Source organism: Rhopalosiphum padi, chromosome 1 (assembly GCF_020882245.1).
Source record: "Rhopalosiphum padi isolate XX-2018 chromosome 1, ASM2088224v1, whole genome shotgun sequence".
Lineage (NCBI taxonomy): Eukaryota > Metazoa > Arthropoda > Insecta > Hemiptera > Aphididae > Rhopalosiphum > Rhopalosiphum padi.
The window spans coordinates 75,957,584-75,977,023 of record NC_083597.1 but is presented as its reverse complement, the minus strand read 5'-3'; the positions used below and the strand labels follow the sequence as shown (position 1 = coordinate 75,977,023).

Here is a 19,440-nt window from a genome sequence, read left to right as displayed (position 1 = left end):
GCAAAACTCTGTCGCGCAAATATTCCGGATATTGTCACTTGTCACATATTGTAGTCCTCTTACCCCCAGTCTGCCACCAGGGCAATCTATCGTGAAGTTTGTGTTCAATCACTGGTAATGAATCGGTGCCGAACAAGTAAGTGACGCGAACACGGCTAATAAATTCGAATTACGCGCGGAACTCTGTAGTCAACAGTGTGCATTACAATAATATGCATGTAGAATTTATCCGCGCGTGGTATTATGTGCACGATCAGTTTGAACAACCAACGTGTACCTTTTTCGATTTAAGTGGTATTGTACACCGAACTTAATTGTATCCCATGTCAAATCAGCCTAGTAAATATGCTTCAAAGAGTAAAAAATTATGAAAAAAAAAAAAATATAAATTATTACGGTAAAAATTTAATATAAAATTGCCTTGTGGCTCTAAAGCCTCGTGATGTATAATATGGAAAATATCGGATACTACTATACACAAAAGTAGGTATACTTTTTACTCCCAAAAAAATCGTATTAAGTTAACTATCTAACTACCTACCTTTTTATTAATATCATCGATCGATAAGTGGATCGTCATTATCATAGTTAACAAAATAAAATATGTCAGATTTTTGAGTATGAAACCATAATATTAATACAACGAGCCCTAAACTGGCAAACTATTAACGAGCCCTTGATGGTCCTGAACAACTTAAATGTATCATATTATACCTAACCATCTGAATTACGGTGCTTTTGACGAACAAAAGACGATCTGAACAATAAGAAAGTTTTCTTTTTCACCGTTAGTATAATATTTCGTGAACATAAATTTCGTATGTTCTACTTACCCCGAGCTTAAAAGTTCCTATTCTGTTTTTTTTTTTACACAATATGGTAATAGGATGCGGTTTATAAATGGTTTGCTTCATTTACCACGTTTTTCCATATTTATCATTGACAGAAAAAAAAAAGAATCACCCCTCCTTCGACGACACTTGGCCGTTTAAATTTAATCATGAACCTTTTGACTATAATTCAACCACGACGCGCGGTATATATTATATATATTTTTTTTAATCCCAAAACGTCTAAGTGAAAACAGCGTGAAAAAAAACGGCTTCTGCCGTCATCTCCAGCGACCTGCAAGCTGTGTCGTCGTCGCCGCCGTCACTGGCGGGTTCGTCGGCGGACCGTGATCACTGCATAATATTACGGATGAGGAGAAAGGGAGGCATCGCGTATGTATAAGACACCCGTTCCCGCGGCTAATTCGCCCATTTCGATACCCAAACGGTCCCGCGTCGTTTCTATAACGCGCCGCCTTTCGACGGGCCCTTTTTAACGAATTCCCGCGTAGGCGACGTGCACGACAACGACACCATATACAGTGATATGGACCACGGGGACCTAAGGTGGTTGTTTTAATATTCGTCGCGAGAAGTCCGCGGAATAACACTGCACTTTAAAAATCCTAATGCATATAATGTAGCACGTCACATAACTACCCCTAACTCGACCCGTGCAATGCGCACCCATTGCTTACACCGCCGCTGATCTATAGACAAACGCATAAGCGTTCGGAGCGTGTTCAACGAGGTTGTGGCGTCGAGGGAAGAAGTTTTTACGTGTATTATTGGAGCAGGCAGTTGTAAACCGAAGGTGCTGTATAATGTGTATACACACACACACACACACACACATATATATATATATATATATGTATTCATACTAAATATACGACGAAAATTGCCGCTGGCGCGTCCGCGAGTGCGCGTCGGTTTTTGCGCTCCCTACACATCGAAGCGCACACGCCCGAACGGACCGTTCAGTCTGACTTAGACCCACCGCAACCCACGACACGCCGCCCGTCACCGATCGGTCCGCCATCACGTGCTCGTCGAAGTTTTATCGGATAGGAGCGAAAAAAATAAAAATTTAAATATTTTGTTTTAAGCCCCCAAAATTCTCGCGACACACAATAGACGTTATGGACGTATCATTACGTCGTTTTTAGCCGTATCGCAGGAACCGGAACAAACAAATAATAAAAACGTATGTTATTAAAAACTTAGTGATTTTATCTGATCGCTAAACGAACGAGTGAATAACGATTGTCGCTGGTCGAAAGGTATATTATATTGTATTTTATTTTACTTATATATTAAAAAGAAAACACGTTGGTGTAATAGTAAAATAATTTTCAATAAAACGCTTGGCGTAGATTTCGTATTTTTATCATCGTCGAATAACGCTGTAATTAAACTACAACGCCCAATCGTCGTGTGCAATCGAGTATCGTAATTGGGATTCATCTATAAAACATTTTTATATTTTAAGAAATTAAGTTCGAGGAGTCAAATTATCATATATCTGTGTGTTATTTACTGTACATTACTATCGTTTTTGGGAAATTACTTTATTTTAATTTATAATTGTTAAAACCATTTATATTATAAATACTTTATGGAAAAAAGGTTTTTTTTTTTATAAAATTTCTTTCAAAATACATATATAATAGTATAATATTAAATTTAAATCTAAATTTTGTTCATTAATCTAAGTCCTTCAAAAACTTTTCATTTTGATCAATTCAACTTTCTTAAAAAAAAATTACATAACTATACAATTAAATATAAAAATTATACAATATTTACACTTCTTTAATATAAATAATAATTATTTTATTAACTAATAAAAGTACCTATAGTTTAAGCTGTAAAAAAAAAGTGAATTATATACCTATATGTTTATTATTATTATTACTATTATTATCATCATCATCGTTATTACTTATTATGCGTGCTTTTTTGCGATTTTCAGTAGTTTAACGCAAAATATCACTGAAAAATTAATTTAAATTCATAAAATAAAAAAGTAATTATGAAATTTATAATTAACTGTTGTTTTGTAAACATTATAATATAATATATTATTATTATAACTATTTAAATATAATCATGACAGGAATTTGAGAAGCAAATATAATTAACGTTTTATTAAAAAGATAAAATACAAAATATTTTATTTTATTCCAGTACTTAAAAAAATAGTTAAAAATAACTTTTAGCAATGATTGCTTGATTGTTTATCCAAAACAATATTATTTTCATGAATAATTTAAATATTATGTATACACTAATACAATTAAAAAAAAATCATCTAGCGTTGCTTATTTATGAATTATTTTTTAAAAATATTATTTGATTGCTTTATATTTATCTATTAAAATTAAAAAAAAAAAATAATCAATCAAAAATACGTTTTTCGAATTTTAGCTAATAATGAAAAACAAAATATTTTAATGTCGCTGTTAAGTTGCGTCAGTTTGGATGTTTCTGGTATTCCATCTGACGACATGGTAAAGTTACATAATTTCTCTGTACATACTTATCGTTATTGTCATGCTTGATAATTTTCATATGCATTCTATTACAACGTTTCTCAGAATGTAGCTGAAAATCATCAAATTTTTGATTGATAATCAATATTATGCAGTTGAACGTTTGTATCTATTATAATAAATAATAATAATTTACTCTGGTAACGTTTACGATATTGTTCTCGCGGGTTTTAGGCATAGTATTCACAAGACTGCGGATTGAATAGTCTAACAATGAAATGGTATGTATCACGATCACTGCTGTATGGACAACAAAACATCAATATTCTAGAATGCCACATCTTCTCCAATAACACAGCCCAAAAACCCACAGACCTTTGTTTCGCCGACCATAATATTGCGTTTGGTTTTTGCCGAACACACGGATCACTATTTTCTTTGTACGAATCGGATCTGTCCGAGTCGAGTGATAATAATTGCTTTGCACATCTATTACCAAGTAATTCCCTCCCTGGTTATTATTTTTCGCCTCTGAACAATAAGACATGTCTGTTTTTACTAAACAATTTCGTCCACTAATCGATTTTTGTTCGTCAAAATAACGAACCAAGTAAAAGTAAGATAAAATCACTAAAAAATAAATTTTTACAAATTGAAAATTGTTATACAAACAGCAGAGCAATTATTAATAAAACTATTTGAAAAAAGATATGGTTTGGATAACAGTAAACAAGTACAGAATGAATAATGATAGTACATATCGTGGTATATTATAGACTATAGTTGATATATTTAAAAAAAATGTGTTCTTATTGTTTTATATAATATATTTTCATGGCTCCATTACAATTTATTATATTCGTTTCATCATCAAAAATCGATGAATAAAATGTTGTTTTTTTAAAATATTTTCGACCAAACATCCGTCTTCTATCCAAAATTATTATAGAAAAATCGAAGGTCGAACCTTTTGATTTATATTTTACTATGTAGCATTACACAGGTACACACATATACACTCAAAATGTTCACACTAACATAATTTTATTATAAACCAATACAATTACTATTACGCGTCTACCTATTCTTTGTTCAACATAATTAAATATAAATAAACATTATCTTTTAATGCATATATTATGTTGATTAAGCATTATAATTAATAACCACGCCAATAATAATAATTTAAATCTGTCAGTCATTTTACTCAATTGGTCAACACATCCATTTAGTTTAGTATCTATCTTTCCTTAAATTTAATACATTTTACAATTTTGTGTACAACGTTATATAATATTATGTACAAGTTATGAATAATGGTTCAATATTCTAAGACAAATAATCTTTGGAAATAACATTTTTATTGGAAAACGATATAAAAAAAAAACATGAAATAATAACACGTAATATTATTGCATACACATCATGTGAACAATAAACCTTTGAAGACGAAAAATTAAATTAAATTTATCTGAAATTCGCGCACAGAGTTTTTCACGAATTCATTATATCTAGACACACGTATAAACGTATAATACAATGATGATCCCAGAATGTTTCAGAATTTTGAGAATGTTCGATATCGACGCAATATGTAGAGTTATTGGTATCGGAATTTCTTCGATAACATTTCCTTGAGAGCAGCTTTCGCTGTATAATAATATGTATACAATACTATGCATAACATAATATATTGTTCAGTGATCAAATTAAAGTATTCAACTTTATTAATACGCTTGCTTTCTTCTTCTTTCTTATCTTACGATGTTCAACTACTAAGAGTCTTACCACTTTTATATTCGTTTTCTTCTCCTTTTCCGTTGTCGATCGTGTAAATCGTGTCGACGATTTCCTTGTTAAATTATTTTTGAAACTACCCTTCCTTTGGCTTTTGACACGTTTGATCCAAGTACTTATTGTGTTACCTAACAATTTTCTCTTTTTTCAAGATGTCCAAATCATATAAATCTCTACTGATTTGTTATTATTTAGAATTAAAGCATTAAAGAATTAATTTTTTATTAACATTAAATTTAATCTCCATTCCGGTTATATTACTAAAATACTAAATTTTCATTTTGAGTAATGGTCAATTCAACAAATTATTTAATTTTAAAGTATATAAGAAAAATTGATAATTTATTTTTAAATTATTTTGAAATGTTTCGTAAGTCTTAAAAATACTTATTTATTTTTTATACGGTAAATCGGGTTACTTTTTGAATAGATTTAAAGTATATAAGTACTATCAATATTATAAAATCCGAAAACTTATAGTATTAACTTATTTATTTAAATCTTATCAAATAATAAAACAGAGTTTATAAGTTAATAGTATTTTATATTATATAAATAATAAATATATACTCTTAAATATAAGTAAACGAAAATTATTATCAATGACTATACTTGATATTTATGTGTATATGTATATATATATATACATTATTTTCATTTTTTATCACCATCTTAAGAGTTAAAGAAATTTTGTTTTACTTATGATATGCATTGTTTTTATTAATATAAAACTATTAAATAACATTTAATATACAAAATTCACTTATAAGGTATGTTGTAAAAAATAAATTTGTAATTTGTGAAAAGTAATTTTTTTGTATAGGTACTTGAGTGTTCGTGTAAAATAATAATCCATAACAGTAAATGAAATAAGTTTAATACACTTTAAAAAAATATTAGTTGTAAGCTGAAAGTATGACATTCTCATTTTAAAAGTGTCAATTTTTAGTACATGACACTTTTCAATTTCTCTCAGGTAATCAGACTAAATAAAAAAAATACCTAAAAATGTACTTTTTCTTCAATAATACAATACTTAAATACATTGGTGTATTTATATGATCTAAATATTTATACAATTGTATCTGAAATTTGATACAAATAAAATAAGATAAAAGCATTATTTATAAATATGTTATCGATAATATTATAGGTACTTCAATAATTCTGAGTATGCATTGTCGTTGTATGGTTAAACACTAGAAAACATTATTCGCGTTGCTTAAATTTTTCATAAATAATACATATTTAGAGAAATAATAGTAATATTTACTTGGCAAACAGAATATTAATGGGGTGGTTATATATGTATAAATACATACGTACGTACATAACACATAGTATTAGTACATACCTACTCAATATGTTCACTCCCTATTGGTTCACAGTACAATACTACAATGTATACGAGTACTTATGTCTTCACACGATAAATAATATTTGCAAAGCTCTATTCGAATGTTCAAAAATTTGATTTGATTAAATTACAATTTTTTATTAAACTAATGCATGCATCGTGCGTATTATACGAAAAAAAAATCATAATAAAAAGTTCCATTTTTTAGCATATTATTATATAGCACAAACAAAATATACAGTGTAATTTTAAAGTAATTTGTAGTTGTGAAATATTGATCACGCGGCGTCATAGTTAGGCAATTAAGCACCATGCACGTGTATAATAACTTTATACGTTTACCTACCAGGATGTTCGATATTATAGTATAATAACAATACTTATATTATAAATAGCATTATGACATGTTGGATTGAATACAAAATAATTAATAATTTAATGAATTTGGTTTAATTTGAACTAACCAAAGTCGATCAATTATTCCTAAAGATTATCTATAAAATTATGTTAAACATATTTATTAATTACTAAAAAATATCATAGAATATACTTTTAACTTTTTTGTAAATATATTTTTATTATTATTATTAAATTATATTTGAATTTAGTCTTACCTTATTTTTATTATTTTAAAATTCAATACAAATCGTATATTATGTTATTTATTTTCTCGGTTAGAATGAGAGGTACTGTTTCTCAGCTTATGCGTTGAAAGTCAACAACATTATAAAATATTTATATTTTCTGAAACAGCTATTACAATATTTTACATCAATTTTATATAAAAGCTATGTTTTTCTAAAAGAATAAATAATCACGAGTTATAAGATAACACATTATTATGTTATAGAATAGTTATTTAATAAAAAAAAGTTAATAATAACACATGTTAGACGTGAAAATTATTAATTCCACTCAGTTGCAGCACACCAGACTATTATTTCTAAGTAATTTTATCTGTGCACTATGTTATTCGGATAAACATTCAAATGTTAAACCAATATAATAATATCACAATGCCCAATTATGTTTATTATTTTAAAATAAATACGTGAAGAGTTTATTGTATAATGCTTTTAACAAAGATTCCCGGCTTACTGAAAAAAATAAGATGTAGTTATTTGTAAATACAGTAGTATATTCCATTTCAGTAAGTTCAAAAAGAATTAATATTAGAAATTGTATCTAAAAATAAAGCTGCTTACTATATATGAGATATCGAAAAAATATGCATTCTACAGAATCATGGTTCAATATTGAAAACCATCATAATGCATTATAGCCATGGCTATACATGAACATGAACATATTTATTTGGAAAATACTGTCAACAAATTGAGCAATATCTCGTCCATTTGCATATAACTGGGTGTCATTTCGTTAATACAATTGAGTTACGATGTAAATAATGTATTCGAAAAATAAAATATTATAATATTGATAAATGGGTGATAAAAATTGAATAATATCGTCGGAAAATCAAATATATTCTTTGGTGTATTTAAAAAAAAAATAAAAAAATAATAATAATAGCAATAATAATTAAAATCTCATTAGTAAGTTTGCCAAAAATGGGATAACTGATACAATTTTTATACAGCCGAAGAATTCATGATTTATTACTTTTTTAAATAGAGGATTGTAACCTCGCTCAAAGCAATCCACCATGTATTGTATTGTTTTATACTATTTACGGAATCTTTTTTTTTTTTTCATAGAACTTATATTTCGTTAATAATATTAATTCAACTGTGAAAATTGTAAAACTTATTTTATATTAAAATTAAAACATTGTATTGAGTTTGTAAATGCATAAACGTGATAAACAAACGCATTTTCCCGTATTTCTATACAGTACTTACATATATAATATATTTAATGTGTGAATAATACTTGTGGCCCACTGTATAAATTATTTTTAATTGTATAATTTAATTATACTGTCAACGATTCATAAAATGTGTATCAAAAATAATACAAAACTTGTGCATTAGTTGTTCATGAATATAATATGGGATCTTCATTACATACGACTAAATTTCAAATTTAATATTAAAGGTTTACCTAAAATTATTATTTAACTTCATATCAATTATAATATTTAATATACATAATATTATAGACATGCCTCTATTATTTAATTTACAATGTACTTTTATGTAATAATAACGCCTCATAAATTCATTAAACAACTTACTAGTGTACAAGTTTCGCATTATTTTTGGTACTAATTTTATGAATGTTTTTTTTTCATTTTTTATTATTAAAAACAATCATCATACATAATAATATGTATTATATTAAATATATTAATATATATATTATATAATTAATCTTAAATAACTCCATGATTAATTACATTTGAAAATTATAAAGAAATAACTTTTGAAATATAAAGGTTAAACACAATAATTTCAAATGTTATAACTTTAAATTAGGTTCTAAGGTAAATTGTCTTTATTTTATAATTTTCTTTGAATTTGAAACTTATTTTCATTTTTATGAATGAAAATGAAACTTACATTTCAAATAATTGTTGACCTTGAGCACTTCCTAATAGGATATTGAATTATATTTATAAACGTAGTTAAAATCCTTTCACTGCATTTGATGTCTTAAATCAAAATACATAAAATAATTTAAAATACTTAATAAAAATATAACATGATTAAGTGTCAAAAACAGTTAATGAGTAATATTCAGTAACAAAAACCTAAAAAAAAAAATGTATAAAATGTTTAATTTTTCAAAAAAAAAGCCACATTCTTCATAATATTCAACTGAATTTTTTTGGGAGGTCTAAAATGAGTAAATAAAAAGAACATTTTCCTCTGGATGCATATTATTATTATATCCGTCTGTAATTATAAAGGTATTTCACAAGGGAAATATAGTAATATAGCATGTAGATAATGTGTTACTATAACAGTAATTAAATATGACCAACCTTACAATGTGAAACACCAAACATGTCGGGAAATTTGAACTATATCAAATATAATACACACTTACACGATATGGAATATACAATTACGTGAAATTAAAGTGCATTATACCTACCTATAGCAATCGCTCGATAAGTTCGTTTGTTAATAAAGACTTACCGAATAAATAATATCTAGGGTCCAGAAATTTATGACTTTTATTCACGCTTTTTATTTGTATTTCTTAGACCAGTGGTCTTTAACTTATGGATTAGGATGGGCTATACAATAGGATCATGATATACTTTTAATATTATTAAAAATAATATGTGATGTGGTGAAAATGTATTTCATTCAATTATGCGAAATCAATAAAATAAAAATATTAGTGCTAAATTAATAATTACATTTTTTTCAGGTTCTTTTACATATACCTATAGAAAAGAATTTACTAATCAGCATTCTTTAAAAAATAATAATGTTTGGGTCACAAAAAAAAAGTAATGATAAGTAAAATGGGTTAAGAGTACAATAAAGTCAAATATCACTGTCTAAAATGATTCTTATTTAACTAAAAATGTGTTACCATAAAGTGTTATTACAGATTACAAATTACAAATTTTTATTTTGGACTTTTCGAAATGTATGAGTTATTTTTTTTATAACTTTGGGAAAATCAGTTATATTTTTTTTAGTAACATTTAAAATTTAGAATTTAAATATTAATCCAACTTTAGTAAAAATAGAAATATACTATTAATTTTGTTACAATTTATTGTTTAATATAAATATTTTGATTTAGAAAAGTAAGTAGAAGAAATATTATTATATATCATATATCATTGTACATGAAAAACTATTTTGAGCGGAGATGGTCTGTCAGTCTATATTACTAAGTACATTTAATGACACGTATTTTTAATAACTGTAGCTATTAAAGTCATTAATTTTACTTATAGTATTATAGAAGATTGATACAATTTTTTCGAAAATATTGTATTTATTATATTATTAACAATTGATTATTATAATAATATATATTTATACCACATTTTATCAACCTATTTATCTCAAAATTAAATAAAATCTCTCTGTGAATACCACAAATGAGTAAAAATATGTATTAAATATAAATATATATCTTAAAATAAATACAAAATTCTAGCATATAACAAACTTCATAATTATACATTATACGTAAAAGTTTTAAGTTCTCACAAAAAATGTTTTTAAATTATAACAAAATAATTATTATCACCGTAATTCGTCCAAATTTGAACTTGAAATATTAAAAAATAATTTCTTTTATATATATTTTAGATCTTATGATTTTAGTAAAGAACTTAGTATAACAAATCTTAAATAACAATTTTAAGTCTTAGGTGAAAAAAAAAAAAAAAAATTTTTTTATGAATTTCTAACTACAAAATAATTTATTATTTTTGGAGATTTTGACGAATTTTGTCAAAATTCGAAATTTAAAAATGTATAAACAAATATTGTGACTATAAATCATGATATTTTTTAATTGATTATTATATATATCGTATTCAATTTTAAAGGGTTTTTAACAATATTTATCAAAAACAAAATAAAGAAAGAAATTTAGTGGAAAATCGGTTTAGCATAAAAACTATGAGCTGTCCTTAATTTTGGTCTTTTCAAAGTAAAAACTAGTAAAATCAAAGCATTTTATCGACAAATTATTGTGTACTAGTACCAATAGTACTTACGTAAAAAACATCATTGTAAATCAATATATATATAATATATTGCTTTTCTCGGAATCTCAAATGCAATGTTGGAATTATTTAAATCTAAATACGTTTGTTTCATTTTAAACAAATTTACATAATATTATTAAAGTGATTTTAATTTTACAATTAAAATTTAATTTAATTCACTCGATGTGTTATAGAATAAAGTCTTCACAAGTTTTGTGAAAACAGGTGTTTCGTAGACAGTTAGAAATGATACTTACACAGACAGTTAACATCAGAATTCGTTGGCAAAGTAAAATTTCTAGCCACCATCACATATATCTGTATCAAAGCCCCAAAGCAATTTCATTTACACGAATTTAAAGTTTCAAAACTCAAGTATAACTTTATTATAACTATACTCGAAGGGCGAATAAAAAAACGTTATTGTCATATATGTATATTAAGCAAAATCAATATTTTACACATTTAATAATTGTAAATTCCATCGTAGGCATAAAGTAATAATAAATTTAAACCTTAAAAAAGTATAGACTGAATGAAAACATAATAACATTTAGCAAATTAAATAATACAATATATTATGCGAATATTAAAGACAATTATAAAGTTCATTACTTAATGTAAACAATTTGCAATAATATACGTTTATAAGACGGAGACAACACATGCGGGTGTGGCATCCTTGTTAAGGTTTTGTGTGTAGAATAAATGAATTTTTCACTATTGTTTTTTCTGAAATAATGTGAACATTAATAATGATTTAGAAAAAATTGACAACTGAAAAAATAGTTGAACTTCAAAATAATTTATTCACATCTATTGTAAGTAGTGTAGATTTAAGTTTCAAATCAAAGTTTTTAGGCGCCCCTATAACGAATAGAAAGGCTTATAAACTTTTAAGCTCAAACTCCTAATGTATATTGGAAGAAATTCACGGGAGTGAAAATCCCATTATAGAATACGTATTCACAGATTTTAAAATATTTTATTATAAAACGCATTGTATATTATATAATATTATTGTATATTTCGTTAAGAACAAATTAAATTCTATCCTTCAAAACAATTTATTTTTATTATTTTATAAAGTCAAAAATAAGAGTAACCTTTGATTGAAAATGATAGTATGTTACGTGGGCATCTCTTGTTGTGAAACAAGAAGATGCATCCTCATCAATGGTTAATTGTATTCGTCTATTACATAGCATACATCATAACATTTATAACTAGGTTTTTCTGTAAACAGAATATACTATAATAGAAATATTAAACAAATATGCATGACGTCTTCCATTATTAAATGTCACATTTTTTCATCATGAACATAATATCATGTATATTATTTTTAATTGAAGTAGAAAAAAAATATGAAAAAAATCCACGTTTAATTTCAATAAAATTCTTCAAAGACGTTGTTTACATTTGAGTTGGGTCAACGTAAAAGATAAAATACATGTAAAATAAGCCGACCCTCAAAATAAAGGTTTAATACTTGATATCGGAGCACAGTTAATATGTAGTTTGTACTTACCTGCTTCTAGCTTTCTAGGTTATTGACCTAACTCGAGTAAGTAATTCGCATGTTCATCGCTCATCAATGAACCTTCTTACATTGCGGTTCGTGTATCAATGTTATGCGTTTCGTCTTTCCGTAAAAACCACACTAGCCAGTAGGCAAAAAAAAACAAAATTATCTTAAGATAACTAAAGCAGTCTATAAAAAAAAAAAAAAACAATAATCATTTTGAAGATTTTATAAAAAAAACCACGTCATGTCTGTTACGATTGATTTTTTTCCGGACCACATACTTGATGAGTTTTGGGACTTGACTGCTGTACAATTGTAGTCACACTCATATTGGTCTCTTCATGTTGAGTTGTCTTATTGAGAATCAACTAGTAAGTGAAAACTATTACTGTATATAGCTGTTGAGACTTTTGAACTGTAACAACTACTCAAAAACAAATTTATACTAGGTATATTAATACATAAACAAATCCTAAGCGCCCACCAACTTACTTACGCATAACCCTATTTTGGAATAAATAAACTTCTTCGTACGTCACACGCGCTAACAAAATTCAAATTTCTCAAAATAAAGTATTATGAATAATACAAAAATATGTTCCATTATTTGTTTTATTTTATTTTTAATAAGTACAGGCCTGGGCCCAAAACAAATGAGATACATAATGTAGATAAGAAATAAATAAATATAAATAGCAACAATTATAAAAGTTATAAATCTATCAATAACAAAAGATAATAATGCTTCAAAAAATATTAACAATAACCCAGTTGAACAGATTTAAGAATAGTTGAAGGTGGGGGGGTCTTCATTAGCAATTCGCATAAGATGGTTAATAGGAGAATTAGCTAAATAAGAAAGAAGAAGATGGAATTAAAAATTAGGGATTATATCTAGTGGGTTGAGGCAGAACTTTAAAACTTACTTGAGAGAGGAAGGGAAGAGATTTATGTACTCATAAGAAATTATGTCTTCAATACAAACTTCCGTATCCAAGTAGTCCATCATTATATAAAATTTCTGACCCTAAATATTTCCAAAACTCAACGCTTAAATCAACTTCGTTAAACTACATTTCAATGAATACGGTGTTAATAACACATATTCAACGCCGCTTAAAATATTGTCGGCCGAACGACCTTGTTATTTAATTATTATACGTACTGTAATGAGCTTACATAATATTATGTATTGCTTGATTAATTTTTATTTATTTTCTATAAAATGTGTACAATATATTAAGTAATATAAATAAAAATAAAAATATGAATATGTTCTTTAAAATTGGCTTGTAGTGGATCATTTTTAAAAATATTTTATATTTTACTAAAATTTGTATGTACAACGTAAATAATTTAACTATAATATATAAATTATTGTAATAATCTATACTAATCATTATTTAACTTATATTAATAAGCCCATAACATAAAAAAAAAGATAAAAAATCTTTAAATCTATATACCGGTGTATGTACATAATGTATATAACACAGGCTAATGGTAATTTGCTTTCAATACATACACGATCCAGTAATCGACCGAGTGAAATATTTCTGTGTTGCTATCATCTCCTCCCTTTACTAACGTCTTTAACGTTTGAGCATAAGCCAGTACTAGTAAGTGTACCGATTTGATAAGTGCATTTTTTTTTTCTTTCCTCACTCATATTTATTTGATTTTGTATCGTGATAACGATGAGCCCATGTGGTCCAGTGTTCGCGGCAACCAGTTACTCGATTAACACAATATAAATCTTTCATAAGTAGCGCTGAAAATACTTTCATGCTTTAATTTTCAATTTTAAATATAATTTATGGTATATAATCGGATCTAGTTGATAATTTAAGGTATAGCGAATTCCCAGTGCATTTAAAAATTATCGAGTAATATGAAAATTTTTACGGGAAACCAATTTTTACAAAATCAATTTAGTTGTATTTCAAAAATAAATAGCTGTAGAGGCTTGAATTTTTAACCAAATATTTAGATTAGTATTTTCTTGGCCTGATATAATCCTCAAAATAATCTGGCATTTTATATCTATTTATAGCCATTTTAAAATTCAAATTTTAGTTTTTTATTTATTTATGTATAAAAAATTTATTTTTTTTACAACGTTGCTCATTAGATATTCTCATTATAATTAAACAATATTGAAAAATAAAATCACATATTTTTTATAATCGTATAAAATTCAATGTTCTACAAAGTTTATCATAATAAAGAAAATTTAAAAATTATTTTGTAGTTAAAAATGTAAAAGGTTTTCTTTATAATAGATAATGCTTGAAAAATTAATAAAATTTCCATCTTCCTCGTAAGTTTTTCTTACAAAAGCCTAAGGGGTAAGGTTAAGTTTGGTAAGAAGTCTGAAAAATTAAAAATAAAAATGCGTAGATTTTTATACACATACTATTAAGTTCAATTTTTAAATAATTGGTTATTTAAACAAGAAATAACAATCTCAGTTATTTTATTGTTGATCAAAAAAAAAAAAAAATGATATTCATAGGAATTTGCAATTATTTTTTTTTACTTTTTTGCTATACACAATACAATTTTCAAAATATTTATATTGATTTATAACTATTTATAAAATTATGCCATATGCAGGACATTCTACATAACAGCTAATAATTTTATAAAAAATAATAATATGATAATTCATAGTATGACTATATATGGTAGTATTTTGGTTTTTTATAAACATTATTTAAAATATTTGTATCACTTAACGTATTATAAACATATAATAAATTATCTTAAGATACATCATAGTATGACGGATCGTCTCCGCTGAAAATCATTTTTGTTTACAATGGCAATCATCAAATTCAAATTTAAAACATCCACAGAGTATTATATGATGACAATGTATACTTAACAACTATACAACTACATAGCAGATCGACTTCATAATCCAAAAAATCGTTTTTTAAAGAGAGCATTTTTGATCATTTAATTTAGATTTATTCAGATATGAAAGAAATTCAATGAATCAAATTTATAACAAACGTTACTTAACTATAATATTTGATGAGTTAACGACTGATTAATTTGATTAAAAAAAAAAGAGGATTTTCAATTTCGTCTAAAAGAAGAAATAAAACGTCTATTATTTTACGTTAAAACCACATTAAAATAAATCGAATTTCAAACGCATGACTTCCTTGGTACTTATTCTTTGCAACTCGAGTGACAGAGTTTTGGCGGGATTGTTTGAGACCATTTATACAGACATTGATAAATTTTACTAAAATTAAATCACTATATTAAATTGTTTTACGGTTGGCCATCAGGCTCAATTGGTTAATTTCAACTAGCTATACATTTTAATTTTATAATTTTATTACCTATACAGTAATTCACTTAGTACCGGACATTAATTTTCTCAATACATTATTGTATTTTAAAAATATATACTTTCTTACCCATATTTTTAAAAACGATCAGTATGATAGTACATCTAAATAGTAACCATTAATGAATTTTAATTTTTCTAAAAATGCTGTCAATCAAAAATCACAACAAGGTATGTCAAATATACAGGTATTTTGAAATGTTGATGTATGTAAAATTGTACGGAGTAATGTACTCTGATATTTTACTAGGACATCAATGTCACTTCACTACTCTTTACAAACATGAAGCATACTTATAAATATGAATTTATATTAGTTTAATATTCGATAATAATTATACGTTAATAAAGTATAAAATTTGAAAATCCTGGGTTATTTTGTTAACAAAAAAGTATTTTTTTTAATATAATAATATAGTGTTATAAGTACATACTTAGAAAGTTTAAAATGTATACAAATTTAAGTTATAAATATATTTTTTAAATATTTTTGATAAAAAAGAACAATTTAATATTCAATTTATTTATAATAAATCTATATATTTTTCTTTATCTATTTTGTGGATATATTGTACAATTGTATCAATTTGAAATTATTTCAATTTTTATATACTCTTTTTTTTATAAATGTATGATTTTATTTTTTTATATTCCACTATTTGTTATTAATAATATTATTAATTAAATATATACCATTAAAGTTGGATACTTCTTCGTCGTATTAAATTACTAATATTATCTTGCTAAATGACTATATATTTTTCAATTACCGCTAATTGAAGTAGTTATTTATTATTGATGAGTATTCTATATTATGTTATTACATATAGGACGTGAATAGAAAGTCTGTTTACCGTTATCAAACGCCATCAGCGTGAATGTGTACACAAAACGTCATATGATTAGTGTACTATTAGGTAAAATGGTTTTAAAGCCTTAACATTCTAACTCAGAAATGAAAATACCTATTATAAAGGTTTTTATAAATTTATATCTTATTATTACTGTACTTTAAAATTGAATCGTCGAATTGACGATAAATAGTACATAATATGCCAAGTTATGGATCTATACGTGTAAGATTGAAAAGTTCGATTAAATTATGACTTCATAGCACTTATTTTTAAAACACGTTAAGATAATCAAAAATAAATGTTTGTCAGTTTTCTTTTAAACTATTTGGTGAGAATACATATAATTAATTTTAAATGAAGAATCTATAATATCATACAGTCAGTTCGAAGGTTAAACCAATGTACATAAATAATATTGCAGCTCGATATAATAGATATAATAATTACAACAAGACTATAATAATATCATCGTTTCAAATTCATAAATCATATATTATGTTATATTTTATGCCATATTGTGAAAAGCATTTGTGACAATTCTGTACTTTTTTTCAGAGTATACTGTGTTAAGATTTTTGTTTGAACACTTAAAAAAATTTTAGGGAAATTGGGTTATCGGTCTGCTCTACAATAGGTATCGTCATTGAGTAAGTAACTGTAATACATATGTGTGTCAAATCTGAATTCAATGATAAAGTGTTGCATATGGTAAACGATTCTGTACAAAGATGGTCTGTTAACTGTCAGTCTACATTACTAAGTATATTTCATGATAATGCTTTTAATACAATTTATTTTACAATTAATATTACATTTCGTATAGATTTAATTACATTTGTTTTTTTTAATTATTATTATTTCAACATTACATTTATAATATTACTAATATTCAAATATTATTAGATAATATATTTATATCATTATTATTATAATTTTTAACTTTTGAGTCAATAAGAAAAAATGTATATTAAAATAGATTATTTAAGTAAAACGTTGTGTTAAATTTTTAAGATTTTTGACAAGCCAAAAATTATTTTATCAATATTTATATAATAAAAACAAAAACATTGAAAGTCTACAATATCTATAAATAGCTCATAAAGAGCCAAAATATTTTTATTTTTTTTTGCATATATATCCCAATTTTTAATAAATGCACTATAACTTGATTCAATTATTGAAAAGTACCTTCTAGACACTTTACTACCAGAATTATACCCAATCATTATTTAATTTATATTTTAAATTATTTAAAAAAAAAGTGTACCTATTAAATTTACAAATTAACTATAAAATAAAAATTGTATAACAGTCTTGTGAAATCTAATATGAACTTATGTATGTATGTATTATAATTTGTTAATAAATAATAACTAACATATTATTAATAGTAAAAAAGGTAGATAAGTGGGCATCACTCTGCTATACATTAGGTGTTGAGTGGTTCACTATAAAGAGGATGTTAAATTTGGATTAAATGATATATCAATATATACAAAAAACAATTTTAGGCGGAAACGGTATATCAACCTTTATCGCCAAGTGATATTTTCTTTTAATATAACTATTAAAATTATTTATTTATTTTTTAGTATTATAGAAGATTTATATAATATTTTAGAAAAAATTGCATTTATTATATTTATAAGTATTTATATAGTAGTTATTATAATAATATTTATTTATACCATATTATTATATCAACTTATACAACACAATATTTAATAACATCTTTCTATACATAGGTACCGTAAAACTTTAAAAATAGATTCATAATACCTATAAATAGATAATATTTTAGAATTAATCAAAAATATTATTGCACATAGTTAAACTTATAATAGTATTAAATACTCAATAGTTTTTATAAGTTCCCACGAATAATATTTTTAAATACGATAAAATGCGAAAATTTATATTAACGTTATTTATTGTTTAAATAATTAATTTCGTTCAGATTCGAACTTACAATATCTATAAAAAAAAATATTGTTCTTATACATGTTTTATATTTTTATGGTTTCAATAGAAATACTTATAAAGAATCGTCTAATATATTTTTAAAACTTAGGTACAAAAAGGAAAGTTTTTGTAAATTTTTAACTGAAAAATAGTTTGTAATTTTTTGCGATTTTGAGAATTTTCCTTCAAAATCTAACTTTAAATACATATATAAAATAGTGAATATATGTTCAATATTTTTATACAGTTATAAGAATTAATTTTTTTGGAACTTGTATTACATTTTTAAGAATTTTGACAAAAAAAAATAGCTCAAAAAGAGTTAAAAATATTTTTAAATTTTATCGTATAATGAAAATAATAATATAAACATCTTGTAAAAATATCAAGTAACTAACCTAATTTTTTTTATTTTTTTTTTCAAATACAATAAAATATCAAAAAATGTTAGAGGAGGAGAAATAATAACTTTACGAATGAATATTAATGCAAGTAAATATTTGAACTTGAAATGCTCATAAAAAATTAATTTGGCTTTCCGGTAGTATTTATTTTCCCAAATATATGTTTAATTAACAACTAATTAAGAACGTTGTAATACATTT

General features: G+C 25.1%; 1 protein-coding gene across 1 annotated transcript in view; it reads left to right on the top strand.

Moving 5' to 3' along the window:
- Nucleotides 1–1,800: 1,800 nt before the first annotated feature.
- The window catches only part of LOC132918210 (uncharacterized), a 107,877-nt gene continuing 90,237 nt past the window's right edge, over nucleotides 1,801–19,440 (top strand). The window contains exon 1 of the mRNA XM_060979342.1: nucleotides 1,801–2,113. The gene's annotated coding sequence lies outside the window, so the exon portion shown is untranslated. The remainder of the gene's footprint in view (nucleotides 2,114–19,440) is intronic.